Consider the following 24,636-nt stretch of genomic DNA (forward strand, 5'->3'; position numbering starts at 1 on the left):
GCCTGGCCCTCACAGGGTATCAAATACTTAGGAATTCCTATTCATAGAGACCTCTCCCATCTATGTTATCTTAATTTTGGGCCCTTTATTGAACAACTCCATACAGACCACGGTTGGCAAGTTAGAACTGTAAGATTCACTACGTGAACCACTGGTGTTTTGTGGAAAAGCACATGTACACTGCGTTCCAAATTATTATACAAAAAGTGTTTAGGAGTGATAAGGGAAGAATTTGTTTGTTTGTCAGTTAAACTCATTGATGGTGATGTGTGTCAGGGCTCTTTATATCACTGTAAGCAATTGCAGACACCTGTGCTAATTAGTTTGGCAGGTGTGTCCAATGAAAGGCAAGACTACTTAAGAAGGCTCTCTCACATTATTAAGCAGCCTACATTTTCTGCCAAAATGGGAAAGAAAAAGGATGTGTCAGCTGCTGAGAAGCAACAAATTGTGGAGTGTTTAGGTCAAGGCATGACTACAATCAACATTGTGCGATGATCAGGATGAAGTGTCCTGGCAATCAAGAAGTATGTAGCTGATTCACAGTACACACGTGTGCGTGCTGATAAGGGCAAATTGAGGACTCTTTCCTACAGGCAATTACGTCAGGTTGAAAGAGCAGCGGCAAAAAAGCCTTGTCATAGCAGCAGACAAGTTTTTGAAGCTGCTTGTGCCTCCAACGTCCCCCGAACAACAAGATGCAGGGTCCTTCAGAGGTTTGCAGCTGTGCATGCGCCATCCTGTCGACCTCCTCTATCCACTTCACACAAGCAGAAACGGCTCCAGTGGGCCAAACATTACATGAAGACTGATTTCAAAACTGTTTTGTTCACGGATGAGTGCCGTGCAGCGCTCGATGGTCCAGATGGATGGAGTGGAGGATGGCTGGTTGATGGACACCCCACGCAAACACGGCTACAGCGCCAACAAGGAGGAGGTGGAGTAATGTTTTGGGCTGGAATCATGGGGAGAGAGATTGTCGGCCCCTTTAGGATCCCTGAAGGCGCTAAAGATGAACTCCATAATGTATGTGGATTTTCTCAAACAGCACTTCCTGCCATGGTTCAAGAAGAAGAACCGTGTATTTCACAGCAAGATCATTTTTCTGCATGATAATGCACCATCTCATGCTGCACATAAAACATCTGCATCTCTGGCTGATATGGGCATAAAAGGGGACAAACTTATGGTGTGACCCCCATGCTCCCCTGACCTCTACCCCATTCAGAACCTTTGGAGCATCATTAAAAGGAGTGTCTATGATGGCGGGAGGCAGTTCACATCTAAGCAACAGCTCTGGGAGGGTATTCTGTCCTCATGCAAAACAATTGAAGCAGAAACCATCCAAAACCTGACAAATTCAATGGACGAGAGAGTTCAGAAGCTCCTTTCGAACAAGGGGTCCTATGTGAAAATGTAACATCACCTAGAATAAAGTTTTGAGTTGAAAACTGTTTGATTTCAGTTTCTAACAACCTGCTAATGCTTATAATTTCAAAAATGACCATTTTTTTGGTCTTTATTAAAATGAAAAGGTTGATCGAAAAGTTTGGGGGATCTAAGAGTGTGGCAACCCAGTAGTCATGATTACTTCGAATTCTGACAATATGAGGGTCATGCTGCAGGTAGTGCAGCAAGAAGGCACTTATGTGCCTTGCGCATCTCGGAGCCCCAAAATTATTTTCCGGGCTAGATGCAGCTAAAAATTATTTTTAATTTTAAATCTGGTGAAGCTTTAGTATAGATGGCCTAATAGGATCAGTGCTGCACACTGCTACAAAGCCCAAATTATTTTCCAGTCAAGATACAGATAAACATGATTAGTAATTTGAAAGCTTAAAACGGTTGGTAGGGTGATTTTTAACCAATCATCAAGCTTTTACTCTCCCCAGGATGACACAGGGGTAGAAAAGTCGTTTCGGATCCATGATTTGTTCATCTTTATGAACGTGAGTCTGTCTATATTATCAGTGGAGAGCCGCGTGCGCTTATCTGTCAGCACACCACCAGCAGCGCTGAACACACGTTCAGACAGAACGCTGGCTGCGGGGCATGACAAGATCTCCAAGGCGTAAGTGGCTAGCTCCGGCCATTTATCCAGATTGGAAGCCCAAAAAGAGCAAGGGTCCAGTGACACAGTCGTGGCTTCAATGTTTACTTGGAGATACTCCTGTACCATCGTCTCTAGGCGTTGACTATGTGTCAGACTTCTTGTCTCCTGTGGCCTTGCAAAGGATGGGCTAAAAAAGTGGTGAAATGATTCCGCAAAATTGATGTTACCAGCAGATACTGTGGTTCTGTTACGGTTTGAGTGCTGAACACTTGACGGTCCCACGGTTGGCAAGTTGGAACTGTGAGATTCACTACGTGCACCACTGGTATTTTGTGGAAAAGCACATGTAAGATTCTGCAACAGTCTCTGCTGATACTCCTGCATGCGTGCATCCCTTTCTATGGCAGGAATAATTTCTGCAAATTTACTTTTGTACCGGGGATCTAACAGTGTGGCAACCCAGTAGTCAGGATTATTTCTAATTCTCACAATTCGAGGGTCATGTTGCAGGTAGTGCAGCAAGAAGGCACTCATGTGTGTTGCGCATCCAGGAGCACCAAGTCCCTGTTGTGTTGGTGGCGAGGTAACAATCATGCTTCCTTCCTCTGTCCTCTCCCCCCAACCTCGCACAACAGAAATGTGATCAAGGTCTCCCTCATCTGATGAGTCTTCCATCAGTTCGTCCTCCACTTCTTCCTGGGCTCCTGCACCTTCCTCACTAGTTTGGCTGCTACCATGCGCCCTGGTAAAACCATCTCCCCCACCCTCACATGCCTGCCGCCTTGGTGCTGCCGACCGTCTGGACCTTGCAGATGTTAGCCCTTCCGCATACAACTCCTCTTCCTCTACTTCCTCCACCTCCTCTTGTGCCACCACCTGACTCCGAATTCTGTTTAACATGTGCTCCAGCATGTAAATCACCGGAATAGTCATGCTGATAATGGCATCGTCAGCACTAAACATCTTCGTCGCCATTTCAAAACTGTGCAGAAGGGTGCATAGGTCCCTGATCTGAGACCACTCCTCCAGCGTGATTTGCCCCACCTCTGAATCTCGTTGGCCCAGGCTATACGTCAGAACGTATTGCACCAGGGCTTGTCGGTGCTGCCACAGTCGCTGCAACATGTGCAGAGTTGAATTCCACCGGGTAGGCACATCGCATTTTAGCCGGTGAAGTGGCAGGCCCAACGACTTCTGTAGAGATGTAAGTCGCTGAGCGAACGGCGGAAGTGAGCACACAGCGACCGTGCCCTCTGCAGAAGGCCATCTAGTCTGGGATAGTGGGCTAAAAATTGCTGGACAACCAGGTTCAACACGTGAGCCATACAAGGCACGTGTGTGACATTGCCCCGGCGAAGGGCCGCACCCAGGTTTGCAGCATTGTCGCACACGGCCTTCCCTGGTTTCAGGTCCAGTGGAGACAACCATTCATGAAATTGGTTCTCCAGAGCTGACCACAACTCCTCAGCTGTGTGACTCACATTTCCCAGACATTTCAATGTAAAAACCGCCTGATGACGTTGAGCCCTACTGCCAGCATAGTAAGGAGGTGTGCAGGATCCCTTCTGCGCAGTTAGAAAGCTTGTGGCATGACCAGACAGGCTTTGGGTGCAGGTGGAAGACCGAGAGGAGGTTGAGGAGGCAGAAGCAGTGGAGGAACTTTGACATAAAGAGGATTAACGCACAACTCGTGGGGACGGCAAGACTTGGACAGCAGCCCCTTGTCCTGCTGTCACCATAGTTACCCAGTGCCCAGTCAGCGACATGTAACGCCCCTGTCCATGCCTACTCGTCCAAGTGTCTGTGGTGAAATGCACCCTGTCACACACAGAGTTTCTCAAAGAAGCGGTGATGTTGTGTGCGACATGCTGGTGGAGCGCAGGCACACCTTTCTTTGAGAAGTAGTGCCGACTGGGCATCTGGTACTGGGGCACTGCGACGGACATAAGGTCTCGAAAATCCTCTGTGTCCACCAGGCGGAAAGGCAGCATTTCTGTAGCCAAGAGCTTGCAGATGGTGAAATTCAACCTCTTAGCTTTCTCATGGCTAGGAGGAAATGGTCTTTTACTTGTCCACATCTGAGGGACCGAGGGCTGGCTATTGTGCTTAGACGGGGTTGATAAGGGTGTCCCCGGCAAACTGCCGGTCTGTGAGGAAGATGCAGGCGGACATGTTAGGTTGCCTTGATCCAAAGGTGGTGCTATCGATGTCGGACAGCGCTCAACACCAGCTGGTGTTACCACCTCCAAAGAAAATGATGACCTGCCAATCACGCTGGCTGTTGCGGGTAGAGAGGTGGCAGGTCTGCGCCCCAAAACAGGTGTGACTGCTGTCCCCCCAGTCACAGAGGATGAAGAGGCCGCGGATGCACAAGATATGGCAGACGGTGATTGGCCCGGCCGGCTAGGCCGCATTGTAGCACACTGAGCTTCCCACTGCAACTTATGCTTCATGTCCATGTGCCGGTTCATGCATGAAGTACTCAAACTATGTATTTTTTGGCCTCTACTTAGCTTTTGCTGACAAATGTTACAGATAACACGAGTTGGGTCATCTTTATCGATCTGAAAAAATGCCCAGGCTATGCAAGGCTTAGCACCCATGCGACCTGAAGAGCCACCACGACTTGTGGTGAGAGGCAGAGTTGTGTTTGAGGATGCAGTTGTTGACGTGCTTCCAGTACTACGTCTCTGTCCAGGAAGGCGCAACCTGACCTCGTCGTCACTAGCATCTTCCACCACCTCCTCTGCTGACCTCATCTCTTGGCTGACTGTGGGTTGACAGTAAGTGGGATCTCCGACCTCATCATCATCACCCTGTGCGTTATCACACCCGTCGTCCTCAGAGCCAACCTGTTCCTGCCCTGACAAAAAACTAAAGTTGTCGCTCCAATCAGGTATTTGAGTCTTATCATCGTCTTCCTCATTGTCTCCACCAACAGGAGTTACAGTTTGGGAATGAGGGTCTACATTATGGTCAGAACCTTCTGCGTCTGGTCCTGGATCCGACTCATAAAGATTCTGGGCATCAGTGCAGATCATTTCCTCGTCTGGATTCACAGAAGCGCTGGAGTCGACCTCTGATTCCCAGGCTATAGTATGAGTAAACAGCTCTGCAGACTCAACCATCTGTTCTACCTCACACTCAGACGGGCAGCTGGAGATTTGGGAGCTGTGAGGAAGCAAGTGCGATTTGGGTGACACCTTTGAGGACTGGAGTATTTGTGATGTTGAAGTTGATGTGGAGGAGAGCCCACTTAAAGGAGCACTTGATATCCGTTGAAGCACCTGCTGTTTTTGTGCCTCATCTGGAATTTGTAGCGATTGGCGTGGCCGTAAGAAAGGGATCTTATCACATTGTCCGCTAAAAGAAGTAGACATTTTAGTTTGGCTGGAAGATGGTCTTTCTTCTGCACCTACCCCACGGACACAACCTTTTTTCCCCTTCCCAACACGCCTATTCCCCTTTCCACCAGCAGCAGGCCTTTTTCCACTCATTTTGGTGGTTAACTAATTCACAACTCTGGAGTTGTTTGCACAAAAAAACAATGGATGGTAACCGAGCAGAGCTGAGTGGCCAAACTGTGGTATTAGGCCAAAACTATTGGCTGGGTTAGATGCAGAAAAAAATTATTTTTAATTTGCAACCTGATGGAGGTCAGTATAGATGGACTAATAGACCAAGTCCCACACACCGCTAGAAGCCCAAATATTTTTTCAGAGCTAGATGCAGAAAATTTTTTTATTCAATTTGCAACCTGATGGAGGTCAGTATAGATGGACTAATAGACCAAGTCCCACACACTGCTAGAAGCCCAAATATTTTTTCAGAGCTAGATGCAGAAAAAAATTATTTTTAATTTGCAACCTGATGGAGGTCAGTATAGATGGACTAATAGACCAAGTCCCACACACTGCTAGAAGCCCAAATATTTTTTCAGAGCTAGATGCAGAAAAAAAATATTTTTAATTTGCAACCTGATGGAGGTCAGTATAGATGGACTAATAGAACAAGTCCCACACGCTGCTAGAAGCCCAAATATTTTTTCAGAGATAAATGAAGAAAAAAATTATTTTTAATTTGCAACCTGATGGAGGTCAGTATAGATGGACTAATAGACCAAGTCCCACACACTGCTAGAAGCCCAAATATTTTTTCAGAGCTAGATGCAGAAAAAAATTATTTTTAATTTGCAACCTGATGGAGGTCAGTATAGATGGACTAATAGACCAAGTCCCACACACCGCTAGAAGCCCAAATATTTTTTCAGAGCTAGATGCAGAAAAAAATTATTTTTAATTTGCAACCTGATGTAGGTCAGTATAGATGGACTAATAGACCAAGTCCCACACACTGCTAGAAGCCCAAATATTTTTTCAGAGCTAGATGCAGAAAAAAATTATTTTTAATTTGCAACCTGATGGAGGTCAGTATAGATGGACTAATAGACCAAGTCCCACACACCGCTAGAAGCCCAAATATTTTTTCAGAGCTAGATGCAGAAAAAAATTATCTTTAATTTGCAACCTGATGGAGGTCAGTATAGATGGACTAATAGACCAAGTCCCACACACCGCTAGAAGCCCAAATATTTTTTCAGAGCTAGATGCAGAAAAAAATTATTTTTAATTTGCAACCTGATGTAGGTCAGTATAGATGGACTAATAGACCAAGTCCCACACACTGCTAGAAGCCCAAATATTTTTTCAGAGCTAGATGCAGAAAAAAATTATTTTTAATTTGCAACCTGATGGAGGTCAGTATAGATGGACTAATAGACCAAGTCCCACACACCGCTAGAAGCCCAAATATTTTTTCAGAGCTAGATGCAGAAAAAAAATATTTTTAATTTGCAACCTGATGGAGGTCAGTATAGATGGACTAATAGACCAAGTCCCACACACTGCTAGAAGCCCAAATATTTTTTCAGAGCTAGATGCAGAAAAAAATTATTTTTAATTTGCAACCTGATGGAGGTCAGTATAGATTGACTAATAGACCAAGTCCCACACACTGCTAGAAGCCCAAATATTTTTTCAGAGCTAGATGCAGAAAAAAATTATTTTTAATTTGCAACCTGATGGAGGTCAGTATAGATGGACTAATAGACCAAGTCCCACACACCGCTAGAAGCCCAAATATTTTTTCAGAGCTAGATGCAGAAAAAAATTATTTTTAATTTGCAACCTGATGGAGGTCAGTATAGATGGACTAATAGACCAAGTCCCACACACCGCTAGAAGCCCAAATATTTTTTCAGAGCTAGATGCAGAAAAAAATTATTTTTAATTTGCAACCTGATGGAGGTCAGTATAGATGGACTAATAGACCAAGTCCCACACACTGCTAGAAGCCCAAATATTTTTTCAGAGGTAGATGCAGAAAAAAATTATTTTTAATTTGCAACCTGATGGAGGTCAGTATAGATGGACTAATAGACCAAGTCCCACACACCGCTAGAAGCCCAAATATTTTTTCAGAGCTAGATGCAGAAAAAAATTATTTTTAATTTGCAACCTGATGGAGGTCAGTATAGATGGACTAATAGACCAAGTCCCACACACCGCTAGAAGCCCAAATATTTTTTCAGAGCTAGATGCAGAAAAAAATTATATTCAGTTTGCAACCTGATGGAGGTCAGTATAGATGGACTAATAGAATGATGCTATGCCCAAAAGATTTTACTTCACTAGGTGCAGTAAAAAAATTGGTATTCTATACACAGGTGGTATATCTTGCAACACAGATAGGCTACTCCACTGACTAACACACTCTGCAATAGGCCAAAAAGGATTAGCTTTGCTAGATTCAGCCAAATGCTGTGAAAAAAACTTGCACAGCACTGGCACAGACCTGCCTGGCAAAAACTGATAGGAACTTATGTAACCTAGTCCTGAAAAGGACTCCAATTACAATTAGTCTTTACTCCCACAACCTATCTATTTAAGAGCACAGACCTCCCTGATAAAAGTCGTAGGAAATGCTGTAACCTAGTCCTTAAAAGGACTGCAATCACAACTATTCCCTACTCCCAAGCTATCTGTATATTTGTGCGAAAATTGGCTTGAAATTAACAAGGTATAGCACACACAGCAACAGCGGTGCCGTCTAACACGCAGCTGCAGCAGTGAGAAAATGGTGGCGAAGGGGGAAAATGGCTTGGTCTTATAGGGCAAGGACATGTGACATACACTGCCAATCACACATGCCCTTGCTTGTGTGAAAAAAAGCACTTCGCTCCGTGTGTGCGCTGCTGATAGGCTGACAGATTGCACCTCCCCACTGCAAATGCGGGAAAGAGAAAAAAAAATGGAGATCTTCATTGTTCCTGCAGAGATCCATCCCCTGCCCCTCCCCCCGCCCCACTGTACACTCAAACTGCGTATTAACATTAATTTTCATCATTACTGAGAAAAAATCCAGTTATGATTTTGGTGCACGAACAGTTATCGAACATAACCTCGAACAGCCGAATTTTTCTCAAATTGTTCGTGTTCGCCGACCGGCTCGAACACCGCCCAAAACAGCTCGAATTTGAGATTGGCGAACAGTTCGAGTAGAACAACGCTCATCTCTACTCGTTACTCGCCCGAGCATCACGCTACTCGGGATGTTCGGCGAGCACCGAGCATTTCCGGGTTACTCGGGCGGGAGCTCGGGTCTCCGCCCTGCATGTTTGGCGCTCTTTACAGAGCTAATGAACATGCAGGGATTGCCAGCCAGTCACTGTAATGCTGCAGCCATGTTGGTTGTGGGCATTACATTGATTGGCTGGCCGCACAGCGTCATCTCAAGTATTTAAAACCAGGCGCCGCCATCTTGGACACAGACGGCTGTAATCAGACAGTGTAGGGACAGCGCTGCTGATTTAGGGAGAGATATATACTGCAAAATAGTTAGTGTAGGGTCTGTAAAGGCTGCCAGATCAAACAAACAGTCCTTCTCAGGACAAATATCCATCCCAGATATCAGGCAGGCAGGCTGTATAGGAGACGCAGTGGTTATACCAGCAAACGCTGAATTACAGTCCTGTGTGCTCCTGTTGCTGAAATTGCTGTACTTAGCTCCAGGTCTCGGGGGCCAGGAAAAATCCTTTTTTTTTCATCTAAATCCTCTTTTTTTTTCCTCCTTAACACTGTACAAATACCGGTCTTATTAACCTTTTGGTGTCCCCCCCCCCCTACAAAAAAAAAAGTGTGTCTGTGACAGTTCAGACAAAAATATATCTGTTGAAAATAGTCTGGTGTAGGCCAGAGAAACAGAAGTGTGGTTTTGCAGTTCCATGGTTCAAACCTCTGTATTATCCACTTTTGGGCCATTTGTATCTTAAAAAAAAAACAGTTTGAGTGTGTCGCTCACTGTTCAGCCGCAAATATATATATTTTAAAAAATGTGGTATACACCAGTAAATTATAACTGTGTTTTTTGCAGTTCCACGGTAAAAAATCTCTATTATCCTGCTTTTGGCATTTTTTGCCGGAAAAAAAAAACTAATAGCGTCTCCCTGATTTTTCAGACACAAATATATCTGTTGAAAATAGTCTGGTGTAGGCCCGAGAAATAGAAGTGTGGTTTTGCAGTTCCACGGGTCAAATCTCTGTATTATCCTGCTTTTGGCATTTTTTGCCGTAAAAAAAAACTAATAGTGTCTCCCTGATTTTTCAGACACAAATATATCTGTTGAAAATAGTCTGGTGTAGGCCAGAGAAACAGAAGTGTGGTTTTGCAGCTCCACGGTTCAAACGTCTGTATTATCCACTTTTGGACCATTTGTATCTAAAAAAAAACAGTTTGAGTGTGTTGCTCACTGTTCAGCCACAAATATATATATTTTAAAAAGTCTGGTATACACCAGTAAATTATAACTGTGGTTTGCTGTTCCACGGTAAAAAATCTCTATTGTCCTGCTTTTGGCATTTTTTGCCGTAAAAAAAAAACTAGTAGTGTCTCCCAGATTATTCAGACACAAATATATCTGTTGAAAATAGTCTGGTGTAGGCCCGAGAAATAGAAGTGTGGTTTTGCAGTTCCACGGGTCAAATTTCTGTATTATCCTGCTTTTGGCATTTTTTGCCGTAAAGAAAAACTAATAGTGTCTCCCTGATTTTTCAGGCACAAATATATCTGTTGAAAATAGTCTGGTGTAGGCCCGAGAAATAGAAGTGTGGTTTTGCAGTTCCACGGGTCAAATCTCTGTATTATCCTGCTTTTGGCATTTTTTGCCGTAAAGAAAAACTAATAGTGTCTCCCTGATTTTTCAGACACAAATATATCTGTTGAAAATAGTCTGGTGTTGGCCCGAGAAATAAAAGTGTGGTTTTGCAGTTCCACAGGTCAAATCTGTGTATTATCCTGCTTTTGGCATTTTTTGCCGTAAAGAAAAACAGTAATAGTGTCTCCTGATTGTTCAGACACAAATATATCTGTTGAAAATAGTCTGGTGTAGGCCTTAAAAATAGAAGTGTGGTTTTGCAGTTCCACGGGTCAAATCTCTGTATTATCCTGCTTTTGGCATATTTTGCCGTAAAGAAAAACTAATAATGTCTCCCTGATTTTTCAGACACAAATATATCTGTTGAAAATAGTCTGGTGTAGGCCCGAGATATAGAAGTGTGGTTTTGCTGTTCCATGGGTCAAATCTCTGTATTATCCTGCTTTTGGCATTTTTTGCCGTAAAGAAAAACGAATAGTGTCTCCCTGATTGTTTAGACACAAATATATCTGTTGAAAATAGTCTGGTGTAGGCCCGAGAAATAGAAGTGTGGTTTTGCAGTTCCACGGGTCAAATCTCTGTATTATCCTGCTTTTGGCATTTTTTGCCGTAAAGAAAAACAGTAATAGTGTCTCCTGATTGTTCAGACACAAATATATCTGTTGAAAATAGTCTGGTGTAGGCCCGAGAAATAGAAGTGTGGTTTTGCAGTTCCACGGGTCAAATCTCTGTATTATCCTGCTTTTGGCATTTTTTGCCATAAAGAAAAACAGTAATAGTGTCTCCTGATTGTTCAGACACAAATATATCTGTTGAGAATAGTCTGGTGTAGGCCCGAGAAATAGAAGTGTGGTTTTGCAGTTCCACGGGTCAAATCTCTGTATTATCCTGCTTTTGGCATTTTTTGCCGTAAATAAAAACTAATAGTGACTCCCTGATTTTTCAGACACAAATATATCTGTTGAAAATAGTCTAGTGCAGGCCAGAGAAACAGAAGTGTGGTTTTGCAGTTCCATGGTTCAAACCTCTGTATTATCCACTTTTGGGGCATTTGTATCTAAAAAAAAAACAGTTTGAGTGTGTTGTTCACTGTTCAGCCACAAATATATCTATTAAAAATTGTCTGGTATACCCCAGTAAACAATAACTGTGGTTTTGCCATTCCACGGTAAAAAATCTCTATTATTCAGCTTTTGATATTTTTTCCGTAAAGAAAAACAGTAGTAGTTTCTCCCTGATTGTTCAGATTGTTTAAAAGAGTCGGGTGTAGGCCAGAGAAATAGAACTGTGGTTTTCCTCTTCCACGGTTCTAATCTACTTTTTATTACCCTTTTTCCATTGATAGTGCGAGTGTAAGCTATTTTACTTCCTTTACAATGGGCAAGGCGCATGGCAAGGGACATGGAACTGGACGTTCTGGTGATGGTGCATGCAGAGGACGGGGCCGTGGCCAAGGTGAAAATGTGCCACAACCAACAGCCACATCTTCTCGCTCCCACTTCTTGACCAAATTACTAGGGAAGCACAGAACAACACCAGTATTGCGAACTGATCAGTGTGAACAGGTTATTAATTGGATAGCAGATAATACTTCCAGTTATCTGGGCACCACCACCTCCGGTCTGTCTTCCACATGGTCAACTCTTAGTAGCCTTGAGTCTCGACCGCATACTCCTCCTCACCCTGATGCTCCTTCCTCCCACCATGCCGAGTGTCGTCAGACAGCAACTGATCCCACACTTGGACACTCTGAAGAGCTGTTCACTGGTCCATTTCCAGATTTGTGCCCCTCGCCTGCTCCGCTTGAAGTGGTGGAAGAGGAGATCCCATGTAGCGACGCCCAAATATTTGAACAGCCACGGCCACAGGAAGTCGACGCTGGCAATTTGTCACAAGAGGTGGACGATGACGAGACACAATTGCCAGGAAGTGAGGAGGAGGATCGTGGTGCGCAAGTGGAAGAGGAGGAGGTGGTGGATGATCTAGTAACTGACCCAACGTGGCAGGAGGACATGCAGAGCGAGGCCAGCAGCACACAGGGTGAGGGAGGCAGAGTACCCCAACAGGCAGGAAGAAGCAGTGTGGTGGCCGCACACAGAAGGCAGGCAACAGTTCCCCGTAACACCAACACGAGGGACGTTGCCAGTACAACCTGTAGGTCTTCCAGAGTCTGGAATGTTTTTAAAGACTCTGCTGATAACCCCAAAATGGCCATTTGTACCACCTGCCATGCCAGCATCAGCAGGGGTGACAAAACTACCAGCCTGACCACTACCAGCATAATCAGGCACATGGCAGCAAAGCACCCGACTTTGTGGGGTGAACACCAGGGTCCGCGAGCAGTGTCAGCGGGTGTCACCACTGCTTCTTCCGCTGTTGTGCATGCAATAGAACCCCCTGTTGTGTGTGCAAAGCAATCCCCTGTCCATACTGCATGCAAAGATGCCCCCTCCTCTCAGTCTTCACTTGTTCTGGCAGTTTCTCAAGAAACAGCATCAACGTCCACGTCCCACCGCAGCGTTCAATTGTCCATATCCCAGACCATTGAACGAAAGCGGAAATTCACAGCCAACGCCCCACAGGCCACAGTCCTAAATTTGCACATTTCACGACTGCTTGCGTTGGAAATGCTGCCTTTTAGGCTGGTGGAGACGGAAACCTTCTGCAACCTTATGGCGGTGGCCGTCCCTCGGTACTCGGTCCCCAGCCGACACTATTTTGCCCGGTGTGCCATCCCCGCACTACACAAGCACGTGTCCCAAAACATCTGCCGTGCCCTCAACAACGCAGTTACGGGGAGAGTCCACCTGACAACGGACACGTGGACAAGAGCTTGTGGCCAGGGACGGTACATCTCTCTGACGGCACACTGGGTAAACATAGTGGAAGCCGGGACCCAGTCGGACCTTGGGACGGAACACATCCTCCCCACACCGAGGATTGCGGGCCCTATGTCAGTCAGAGTTGCCCCCACAGTGTACAGCTCCTGCGCATCATCCTCCTCCTCCTCATGTTCAGCCTCCATCTCAGATATCACCACATCAGTTACAAGCTGGAAGCACTTTTTCATGTCTTATCACTCCTTCTCACATATGCAGTTGTTGTTTCAATTACATCTAATTTATACATAATTACTTACATATACTTGTTTTTGTCAGCACAGTGTTCGTTTCTATTGCTATCTACATACTTTTTTCTAGTAAAACCTACAAAAGACAAAAATATATCTCATACCCTACCATCATTATATATAAATGTAAAGCAAAGTTGCATATGACATATAGGGTACTTAGTGAACTATTTTTGATCAAAAAAAGTATACAAGCCGTCCCACCAGCGACAAGGTGACCCTAAATTGGGACGGTACCTACACTGTCTATATTAAAAACCTTACTGTATATCAAAGTTGAAGTAATGCATATAAAAGGGTAGACAAATAGAACCGGGTCCCAACATCAGACCACCTAGGCCCGTGGTAAGCTACATATATACTAACCAGCTCAACAAAGGGGATGCCACACCCTTAATTTGCACAGAATGCAAACAAGACAAAAAAACAAGCAATGCGAATTGAGGTCTAAGATGGTAAACATGCAAGAAATAGGAGCATGTTCACACTAGCAAAAAGAAGCAAAACCTACAAAAGACAAAAATATATCTCATACCCTAACATCATTATATATAAATGTAAAGCAAAGTTGCATATGACATATAGGGTACTTAGTGAACTATTTTTGATCAAAAAAAGTATACAAGCCGTCCCACCAGCGACAAGGTGACCCTAAATTGGGACGGTACCTACACTGTCTATATTAAAAACCTTACTGTATATCAAACCAGTGTGCAAACCAGTCATCAAAGCAAAAGGTGGCTACTTTGAAGAACCTAGAATATCAGACATATTTTCAGTTGTTTCACACTTTTTTGTTAAGTATATAATTCCACATGTGTTAATTCATAGTTTTGATGCCTTCAGTGTGAATGTACAATTTTCCTAGTCATGAAAATACAGAAAAATCTTTAAATGAGAAGGTGTGTCCAAACTTTTGGTCTGTACTGTACATATATGTAACAATCTTCTGTGGGTTTGCAAAATTGTTATATCTATCACAATTATTTGTATATTTATTGGGCTATTTATTTTCAGAAATGTTGCATGTACAAAATTTGGTATGGCGGCTTTTCATGTGTTTGTAGCACCACTTTGACCAATTCTTTCAATAAAGGTCTTTTATATAAATATTGGTTCATGTTTTTGGAATATTAGACTGGACATTCGGTGGTTCTCCTTCCTCAAGCTGGAAGCACTGCAGTACTGCCTCCGCCAAGCGGCAACAGGCTGTGCTGAAACTCATAAGCTTAGGTGAGAAAACCTCACACTGCTTGTGAGTTGTGGACAGCTGTGAAAGAGCAGGCAGATCTGTGGCTGACATCGCTGAACCTACATCCAGGCATGGTCGTGTGTGACAATGGCCGTAACCTGGTGGCGGCTCTGAGGCGAGGCGAGATCACACACGTACCATGCCTGGCTCATGTGCTTAACCTCGTGGATCAGCAGTTTCTTAAATCATACCCCGAGTTGCCAGATCTGCTCGTCAAAGTACACCGCCTGTCAGCTCATTTTCGCAAGTCGGCTACAGCTACCGCCGCCCTTACATAGTTACATAGTTACATAGTTTATAAGGCCGAAAAAAGACAAGCGTCCATCCAGTTCAGCCTATTTCTTGTGCACTGCAGCTATTCCGCAGCGTTGATCCAGGGGAAGGCAACAAAAAAACATGCGGTATAGGCCAATTTACATCATTGAGGAAAAATTCACTTCCCGACTCCAATCTGGCAGTCAGATTAAATCCCTGGATTAATTAACTATCACTAAGCATAAGAAGTAATTTTATTGTTCTCAAGAAAGGCGTCCAGGCCTCTCTTGAACTCATTAAGTGAGTTGGACATCACCACTTCCTCTCCCAGAGAGTTCCAGAGTCTCACGGCTCTGATCGTAAAGAATCCCCTTCTATGCTGGTGCAGGAACCTCCTTTCCTCCAGACGCATAGTGTGCCCCCTCGTCTTTGTCACCATCCTTGGTATAAACAGGTCATGGGAGAGATCTCTGTACTGCCCCCTGATGTATTTATACATGTTTATGAGGTCTCCCCTAAGCCTTCTCTTTTCCAACGTAAATAGGCCTAATTTTGACAACCTCTCTGGGTATTCTAGTCCCTCCATTCCCTTTATTACCTTAGTCACCCTCCTTTGTACCCTCTCTAGCTCCAATATGTCTTTCCTGAGCACCGGAGCCCAGAACTGTGCACAATATTCTAAGTGCGGCCTTGCCAGCGCTTTATACAGAGGAAGAACAATGTTCTCATCATATGCCCCTATTCCTCTTCTGATGCATGCCATGACTCTATTTGCCTTCGCAGCTGCTGCCTGACACTGGGCACTCCAATTTAATTTGCTATTAACCAAGACGCCCAGGTTCTTCTCCATGTCAGATTTCCCCAATGGTTTCCCATTTAATATGTATGGGTGACTGCTGTTTTTCTTTCCCATGTGCATGACCTTACATTTATTGGCATTGAACCCCATTTGCCATTTTTTGGCCCAACTCCCCAATTTATCTAAATCCTCCTGTAGCTGTGCCCTATTCTCATCTGTATTAACTACTTTACAAAGTTTAGTATCATCTGCAAATATTGCTATTTTACTATGCAACCCTTCCACTAGATCATTAATAAATATATTAAATAATGCTTGTGTTGCAGCAGCGTTTGCAGCTTCCGTCACACCGACTGGTGTGTGATGTCCCCACACGTTGGAACTCTACCCTCCACATGTTGCAAAGGATTTGTGAGCAGAAGAGAGCATTTGTGGAGTACCAGCTGCAACAAGGCCGTCGATATTCAGGTCAGACTCCACACATAAGACCTCAGGAGTGGACCTGGATGTCTGACATATGTACCATCTTGACAAACTTTGAGGAGTCCACCAAGATGGTGAGTGGCGATGACGCCATCATTAGCGTCAGCATTCCACTTGTCTGTCTTTTGCAACGCTCTCTGCAGAGAATTAAAGAGGAGGCATTGCAGCCAAAGTATGATGAGATGGATCAAGAAGCCGTAGCGGTCGATTACACACAGCCCAGCCTCATCTCATCCCAACGTGCATTGGGGGACAATGAGGGAGAGGAGGAGAGCTGTGCTGTAGACGATAGTACCTGTACAACTGTCATACCGTCGGTTCAGCGTGGGTGGCCTGAGGACAGGGGGGAGGAGGAGGAGGAGGAGGAGAGCTTGGTCAGTCGTCATCTTGGTGAGGACACGGAAGTCTTGCCCGTTACCAGTCTGGCTGACTTTATGTTACGCTGCCTTAACCGTGACCCTCGTGTTGTCAAAATGTTGGGTGACAGTCATTACTGGTTGGTGACACTTTTAGACCCCCGCTACAAGGAGAACTTTCACTCTCTTATTCCTGAGGTGGAGAGGTCTACAAAAATGGGGCAGTACCAGAAGGCCCTTGCTGCAGAACTGTGAAAAAAATTCTCATCTGAACACGCTAGCGGCAGAGGTCACAGTTCGTTGCCAAACCAAGGCGTACATGCGAGAGAGACGCAACTCCAATCCAGCAGAGGCAGGGGAACACTGTCAACGTTCTAGGACAGTTTTCTCAGACCCTCACTTTGGACAGACCCTGAGGCGCGGTGTACTCTCACAAGGAGTGGAAAGTTTCAAAAGATGGTGAGGGAGTACCTTGCCAACCGTACCAGCATCCTCCGTGATTCCTCTGTGCCTTTTAATTATTGGGTCTCCAAGCTGGAATGAACTCGCTCTGTATGCCTTGGAGGTCCTGGCCTGCCCTGCCGCTAGCGTGTTATCGGAGCGTGTTTTTAGTGCCGCTGGGGGAATTATAACTGATAAGCGCACTCGCCTGTCAACTGACAATGCTGACAAGCTGACCCTTATCAAAATGGCTGGATTGGGCCAGACTTCTCATCACCACCAAATGACAGCAGAGTAACATAAAGTCAAATCCACTGTGTTATTTCGGGAGGTGTATTCACATGCACCGCTTCACACCCACACATGGGTATATGCTTCCTCATTTCGGCTGTTTTATGTTCTTCTCCTTATCCTCAGCCTCCACCACCACTATACCACCAGGGTGACCGTGGTCCGTGTTGCCATTATTGAAAGTTCCTCCGTTCTTATTTTTGTCAGCTTTTGCTTGGAAGGCATGAGCAAAGACTGTGGGAGACCCACTCCCCAATAATGGGAATAATATTTTTAAGATGCTGTACTGTATGGCTCTTGTAAGGGGCATTCAAACCGTCTTTTTAAGCTACTGGGACCTAGACGTCTCTTCCAAGGGGCATTCAAACCGTCTTGTTAAGCTACTGGGACCTCCACGTCTCTTCCAAGGGGCATTCAAACCGTCTTGTTAAGCTACTGGGACCTCCACGTCTCTTCCAAGGGGCATTCAAACCGTCTTGTTAAGCTACTGGGACCTCCACGTCTCTTCCAAGGGGCATTCAAACCGTCTTGTGAAGCTACTGGGACCTCCAAGTCTCTTCTGAGGGGCATTCAAACCGTCTTGTTAAGCTACTGTGACCTCCACCACTTTTCCAAGGGGCATTAAAACCATCTTGTTAAGCTACTGGGACCTCCACGTCTCTTCTGAGGGACATTAAAAGCATCTTTTTAAGCTACTGTGACCTCCACCACTTTTCCAAGGGGCATTAAAACCGTCTTGTTAAGCTACAGGGACCTCCACGTCTCTTCCGAGGGGCATTAAAACCGTCTTGTTAAGCTACTGTGACCTCCACCACTTTTCCAAGGGGCATTAAAACCGTCTTGTTAAGCTACTGGAACCTCCACGTCTCTTCTGAGGGGCATTAAAAGCGTCTTGTTAAGCTACTGCAACCTCCACCACTTTTCCGAGGGGCATTAAAACCGTCTTGTTAAGCTACTGGGACCTCCACGTCTCTTCTGAGGGGCATTCAAACCATCTTGTTAAGCTACTGCGACCTCCACCTCTTTTCCAAGGGGCATTCAAACCGTCTTGTTAAGCAACTGGGACCTCCACCACTTTTCCAAGGGGCATTAAAACCGTCTTGTTAAGCTACTGGGACCTCCACGTCTCTTCTGAGGGGCATTAAAAGCATCTTGTTAAGCTACTGGGACCTCCACGTCTCTTCTGAGGGGCATTAAAAGCGTCTTGTTATGCTACTGTGACCTCCACCACTTTTCCGAGGGGCATTAAAACCGTCTTGGTAAGCTACTGTGACCTTCACCACTTTTCCAAGGGGCATTAAAACCGTCTTGTTAAGCTACTGGGACCTCCACGTCTCTTCTGAGGGGCATTAAAAGTTTCTTGTTAAGCTACTGCGACCTCCACCACTTTTCCGAGGGGCATTAAAACTGTCTTGTTAAGCTACTGGGACCTCCACATCTCTTCCAAGGGGCATTCAAACCATCTTGTTAAGCTACCTCGACCTCCACCACTTTTCCAAGGGGCATTCAAACCGTCTTGTTAAGCTACTGTGACCACCACGTCTCTTCAAAGGGGCATTAAAAGCGTCTTCTTAAGCCACTCTGAACTCCACAGCTCTTCCAAGGGGCATTGAAATATTGTTTTTAATTACCTCTAACCTCCTCGACTCTTCGAACGGGCATTGCATTTCCTCCTAATTTTAGTCAGCTTTTGCTTTTCAATGCAAAGGCGAAAACTAAGGGAGACCCACTCCCCAATAATGGGTAGAAGGTTTTTAGTACGCTGTCATCCAAGTCTGTTTCAAGGGGCATTGGAGTTCCTCATAATTTTTGGAAAGCCTTCCATTCACTGCTTAGGCCAACAGTGTACAGGAGACCCAGTTGCTATAAATGGAAAAAATGGTTTAGTTAAGGCCCTCTGACCTCCATGTTATTTCCAAGGGGCATTGGAGTGCCTCGAAATTTTTGGTAGGCATTGCACTCACTGTATGCCCTATAACTGTGTAGCCGAACCGCTCCTTTTGTTACAGAAACATACAAGACATATGTGGTTGACTGGCCTGATATTGATGTGAATGGTCCCTGTTCCTCCTGCTCTTTCTCCTTTGCCACCACCTCATCCATCATTTATCACCTGAAGCTTTGTTATAACGAGAGTCATAGAACTGGGATAGTAGCAGGAAAACATCCAGCAATCCTCGGAAGAGGTAGGATATGCGCCAAAACGCTGACCACCTCAGGCCTAGCCGCTACTACATACATGCGCTTGCATTCCAAGAAAACAAAGCAGATGCTAACTTCTATCATCATCATCATGCTCCTCACCTTGGCACTCTCAACTCCCCTGATGGAGAAGCCAGGGCCCACCGGAGGAGTCTGGTTCTCTAGTGGGCTCGTCCAATGCTGCCCTAAAGCAGGCCAGGCTAAGAAAGGTGTGTGGGGGCAAGTTGACAGGAGAAATAGGGGGGCTGGGGACCGTTTATGGACACCCGGCTGCCCCCAGGCGGCTGGGGACCGTGTGTGGACACCCAGCCGCGGGATGACTGGGGACCGAGTATGGACACCCGGCCGCCCCCTGGCGGCTGGGGACCGAGTGTGGACACCCGGCCACCGGGCTGCTGGGGACTGAGTATGGATACCAGGCCGCCAACGCAGCCATGACGTGGTGGCCAGATTCCGCCTCCACATACCTAATAGACCCAATTTCAAGTGCAAGAAAGCAGTATGGTATTGTAGCCTGGGGGTGGGTGGGTGGCAGGCTGCATACTTGCGCTTGCATTGCAAGGAATGGGAGAGGTACAATTGAACACTGCCCTGGGACAAGGACTTGATCGGGGATAGTTGCAAGTCTGCAACGACAGGTGCAGGGTGGGTGGCATCTTCGCATGTACCATGAACAGGGGTTTGACATGCACACACTACAGCGGAATAGGCTGTCCTTCCCACTAAATGCACTGGGGAGGGCACAGGTAATGTTTTGCTATGCGCGCTTAATCTTATGTATAAGGCACACCGGAACAAATAGGGGCGGCTGGGGACTGAGTATGGATACCTCGCTGCCAAAGCAGCCATGAGGTAGTTGCCAGCTTCGGCCACCTCCAAACTAAAAGGCCCCATTTCAAGTGCAAGCTAGCAGTATGGTATTGCAGCCTGGAGGTGGGTGGGTGGCAGGCTGCACACTTACGCTTGCATTGCAAGAAAACAAAGCAGATGCTAACTTCTATCATCATCATCATGCTCCTCACCTTGGCACTCTCAACTCCCCTGATGGAGAAGCCAGGGCCTACCGGAGGAGTCTGGTTCTCTGGTGGGCTCGTCCAATGCTTCCCTAAAGTAGGCCGGGCTAAGAAAAGTGTGTGGGGGGAAATTGACAGGAGAATTGGGGGCGGCTGAGGACCGTTTATGGACACCCGGCTGCCCCCAGGCGGCTGGGGACCATGTGTGGACACCCGGCCGTGGGGCGGCTGGGGACCGAGTATGGACACCCGGCCGCCGGGCGGCTAGGGACTGAGTGTGGATACCAGGCCGCCAATGCAGATATGACGTGGTGGCCAGATTCCGCCTCCACATGCCTAAAAGGCCCAATTTCAAGTGCAAGCAAGCAGTATGGTATTGCAGCCTGGTGGTGGGTGGGTGGCAGGCTACATACTTGCGCTTTCATTGCAAGGAATGGGGGAGGTACAATTGAACACTGTTCTGGGAGAAGGACTTGCACGGGGATAGTTGCAAGTCTGCATCTTCTGATGCGGCAAGGATGACTTCTGATGGGCACATTTTTAGGCAGTGACCTGGGTGTCAGAGATGCTTCCAGGGGTCTTCCCCATGCTGTTCCCATGTATTTTCAGCACTGTATGCATGTGTCACACAGCACATGGCCAGATAACGTTGTAAAATGTTAAAATGACATTTCCTGGTGAATGCGTTTGTCACGGTTGAAAGCAATACAAAAGTGCAAAAACGCATAAAAAATGCTACTTGTGAGCATAGCCCAAGGTGTGGAGGAGTATTTTTTTTTTTTGGTTATTTATTTTACCTTATACACAAATCTTTACCCTGGAAAGGAACTTCCTTAACATATTGCACAGGAAAGCAGTTTCAGTTTCGTTTTTGAACGTTTTATTGTGAGCCCATAAAAGTGGCTTAATACCTCTGACCACGTTGTTGACAGCAGTGACCTGGGGGTCAGAAATGCTTCCTGGGGCGATCCCCTAGCTGTCCCCATGTCATTTGAGCACTGTCACTATCGTTTTGGGCACTTGTTAGGCTTTTAAAAGACTGCTAGGGTCTCCCATAGACTAACATTGGGCTCGTTGCTCGGGTCGAGCACGCGAGTATCACTGCGAGCTTGGCCCGAGCTTCGAGCACCCGAGCATTTTAGTGCTCTCTCAACACTAGTAATCTCTAATGAATAGGGAGAGTCAGCCTAATATGAGGTCAGAGAAAAAAAACATTTTAAAAATATAAGAACATTTTTAAAATAATCGCTTATTAATTTTTATACAATAATAATTTAAAATAAAAACGTAATTTAAACGTGATTTTCTACTGAGGTCCTCTGCTTCATATACAGTGAAGGAAATAATTATTTAAACCCTTGCTGTTTTTGTAAGTTTGCCCACTGACAAAGACATGAACAGTCTATAATTTTAAGGGTAGGTTAATTTTAACATTGAGAGATAGAATATCCCAAAAAAAATCAAGAAAATCTAATTGTATAAATTAGATACATTTATTTGCATTTTGCAGTGAGAAATAAGTATTTGATTCCTCTGGCAAACAACACTTAATACTTGGTGGCAAAACCCTTGTTGGCAAGCACAGCAGTCAGACGTTTTTGTAGTTGATGATGAGGGTTGCGCACATGTCAGGAGGAATTTTGGTCCACTCCTCTTTGCAGATCATCTCTAAATCATTAAGATTTTAAGGCTGTCGCTTGGCAACTTGGAGCTTCAACTCCCTCCATAAGTTTTCTATGGCATTAAGGTCTGGAGGCTGGCTAGGCCACTCCGTGACCTTAATGTGCTTCCTTTTGAGCCACTCCTTTGTTGCCTTGGCTGTATATTTTGGGTCATTGTCTTGCTGGAAGACCCAGCCACGACCCATTTTTAATGTTCTGGCGGAGGGAAGGAGGTTGTCAATCAGGATTTTACGGTACATGGCTCCATCCATTCTCCCATTGATGCGGTGAAGTAGTCCTGTGCCCTTAGCAGAGAAATACCCCCAAAACATAATGTTTCCACCTCCATGCTTGACAGTGGGGATGGTGTTCTTTTGGTCAGAGGCAGCATTTCTCTTCCTCCAAACACGGTGAGTTGAGTTAATGCCAAAGAGCTAAATTTTTGTCTCATCTGACCACAGCACCTTCTCCCAATAACTCACAGATTCATCCAAGTGTTCATTGGCAAACTTCCGACAGGCTTGCACATGTGCCTTCTTGAGTAGGGGGACCTTGCGGGCACTGCAGGATTTTAAACCTTTAAGGAGTAATGTGTTACCAATGGTTTTCTTGGTGACTGTGGTCCCAGCTGCCTGTAGATCATTAACAAGTTCCCCCCGTGTAGTTTTAGGCTGATCTCTCACCTTCCTCATGATCAAGGATGCCCCACGAGGTGAGATTTTGCATGGTGCCCCTGATCGATGTTGATTGACAGTCATTTTGTATTTCTTCCATTTTTTTTACTATTGCACCAACAGTTGTCTCCTTCTCACCCAGGGTCTTACTTATGGTTTTGTAGCACATTCCAGCTTTGTGCAAGTCTATGACATCCTTAGAATGCTCTTTGGTCTTGCCCATGTTGTATAGGTTAGAATCTGACTGATTAATTGAGTCTGTGGACAGGAGTCTTTTATACAGGTGACTATGTAAGACACCTGTCTTTAGTGCAGGTAACGAGTTGATTAGGAGAGTCTAACTGGTCTGTAGGAGCCAGAACTCATAATGGTTTGTAGGGGATCAAATACTTATTTCTCACAGCAAAATGCAAATAAATTTATCTAATTTATACAATGTGATTTTCTTGATTTTTGGGGGGATATTCTATCTCTCAATGTTAAAATTAACCTACCCTTAAAATTATAGACTGTTCATGTCTTTGTCAGTGGGCAAACTTACAAAAAAAAGCAAGGGATCAAATAATTATTTCCTTCACTGTATATACCCTGGATTACATATACTCTATATACTACGCCTTCAGAAAATGTGATATCAATCACAAATACAATAATAATAATACTTCTATAGTAGACTGAACCCAGGAAATAAGTCAGCACATGAATCAAATAATAACTCAAGCATAAATGATATGATGTATCTGCTTCATTTTTCATCAGTAGGAAATAATTCATCTTTACCTGTAAAAGTTCCTGAAAGCCTCCACTCAGGATGACAGCAGCAAAGCACAAGACATAGAGCGGGTAGGAAATTGAATGTCAGAAATACTTACTATATAGATGTCTCATTGGTATAATTGCTTTGTGCAATAATTTCATGAGTTACACATTTCATAAGCAATAAAACTGTAAAGGCAAAAAAATGTCAGTGATTGCAGCTTTAATGTATCGTACATGTTGCAAACAATTATAAAATCTCAGGTTTGCCATGTCCATGGCTATGCCTTGATTGAAGGTGGGCATGGGATAGATCTGTAATGCACTAGAGATGAGCGAATAAATTGAAGTTAACTTATTTGAACTTTACAAAAAAAGAGAAGTTACGGTCGCCATTTTGCTGAATCCATGCAGAGGCAAATTGTAAAAAAATCTGAATTTTGGCAAATGAGGATTTTTTTATAATTTGCCTCTGCGTGGATTCAGGAAAATGGCGACTGTAACTTTTTTAACCATGGCTGGGACTTCAGACTTTTTTCTTCTGCATGCGCAGAACCCTCCTGAGAACCATGAAAGCCATAATTCTTGGCCCAGCATGAGAGAACTGGGGATTTCAGAGCAAGCGGCAATCTGAAAATGTGGCGAGGACCAGAAGGGCAAGGGTGAGGAGCAGGGGAGTTGGAGAGGTGAGCTGTGAGTATACAGATATTTTACATTTCTTTTACATCTTACCTTTGTTATGATGTGGGGTCTGGTGAGAGTCCAAGACATAATAAGGGACGTAAGGGAGAAACTACGCAAACAGACAAATTTGCATTTTGCTTAATCCGCTCATCTCTACTACTCACCACTCTTCTCTGGCTGTTTTTAATGGCTCCTATTCCAGCACCAGGTCTCTGCAGGTGATTATGCTCCTGGTGTACAGCCTGTGCCTTCACCGTGCCTCTTCTGTTCTGGACTGCAGTCTGGCTGTTCCTGGAGGTCATCGCATCAGGTTGCCTGTGCCACCAGCACCTTTTGATGATGTCTGTCCTGGTGGTTTATTTAAAACAGTCTTC

The sequence above is a fragment of the Phyllobates terribilis genome, unplaced genomic scaffold, assembly GCF_046119375.1.
Source record: "Phyllobates terribilis strain yellow unplaced genomic scaffold, ASM4611937v1 Scaffold_5__5_contigs__length_657084704, whole genome shotgun sequence".
Taxonomy (NCBI): domain Eukaryota; kingdom Metazoa; phylum Chordata; class Amphibia; order Anura; family Dendrobatidae; genus Phyllobates; species Phyllobates terribilis.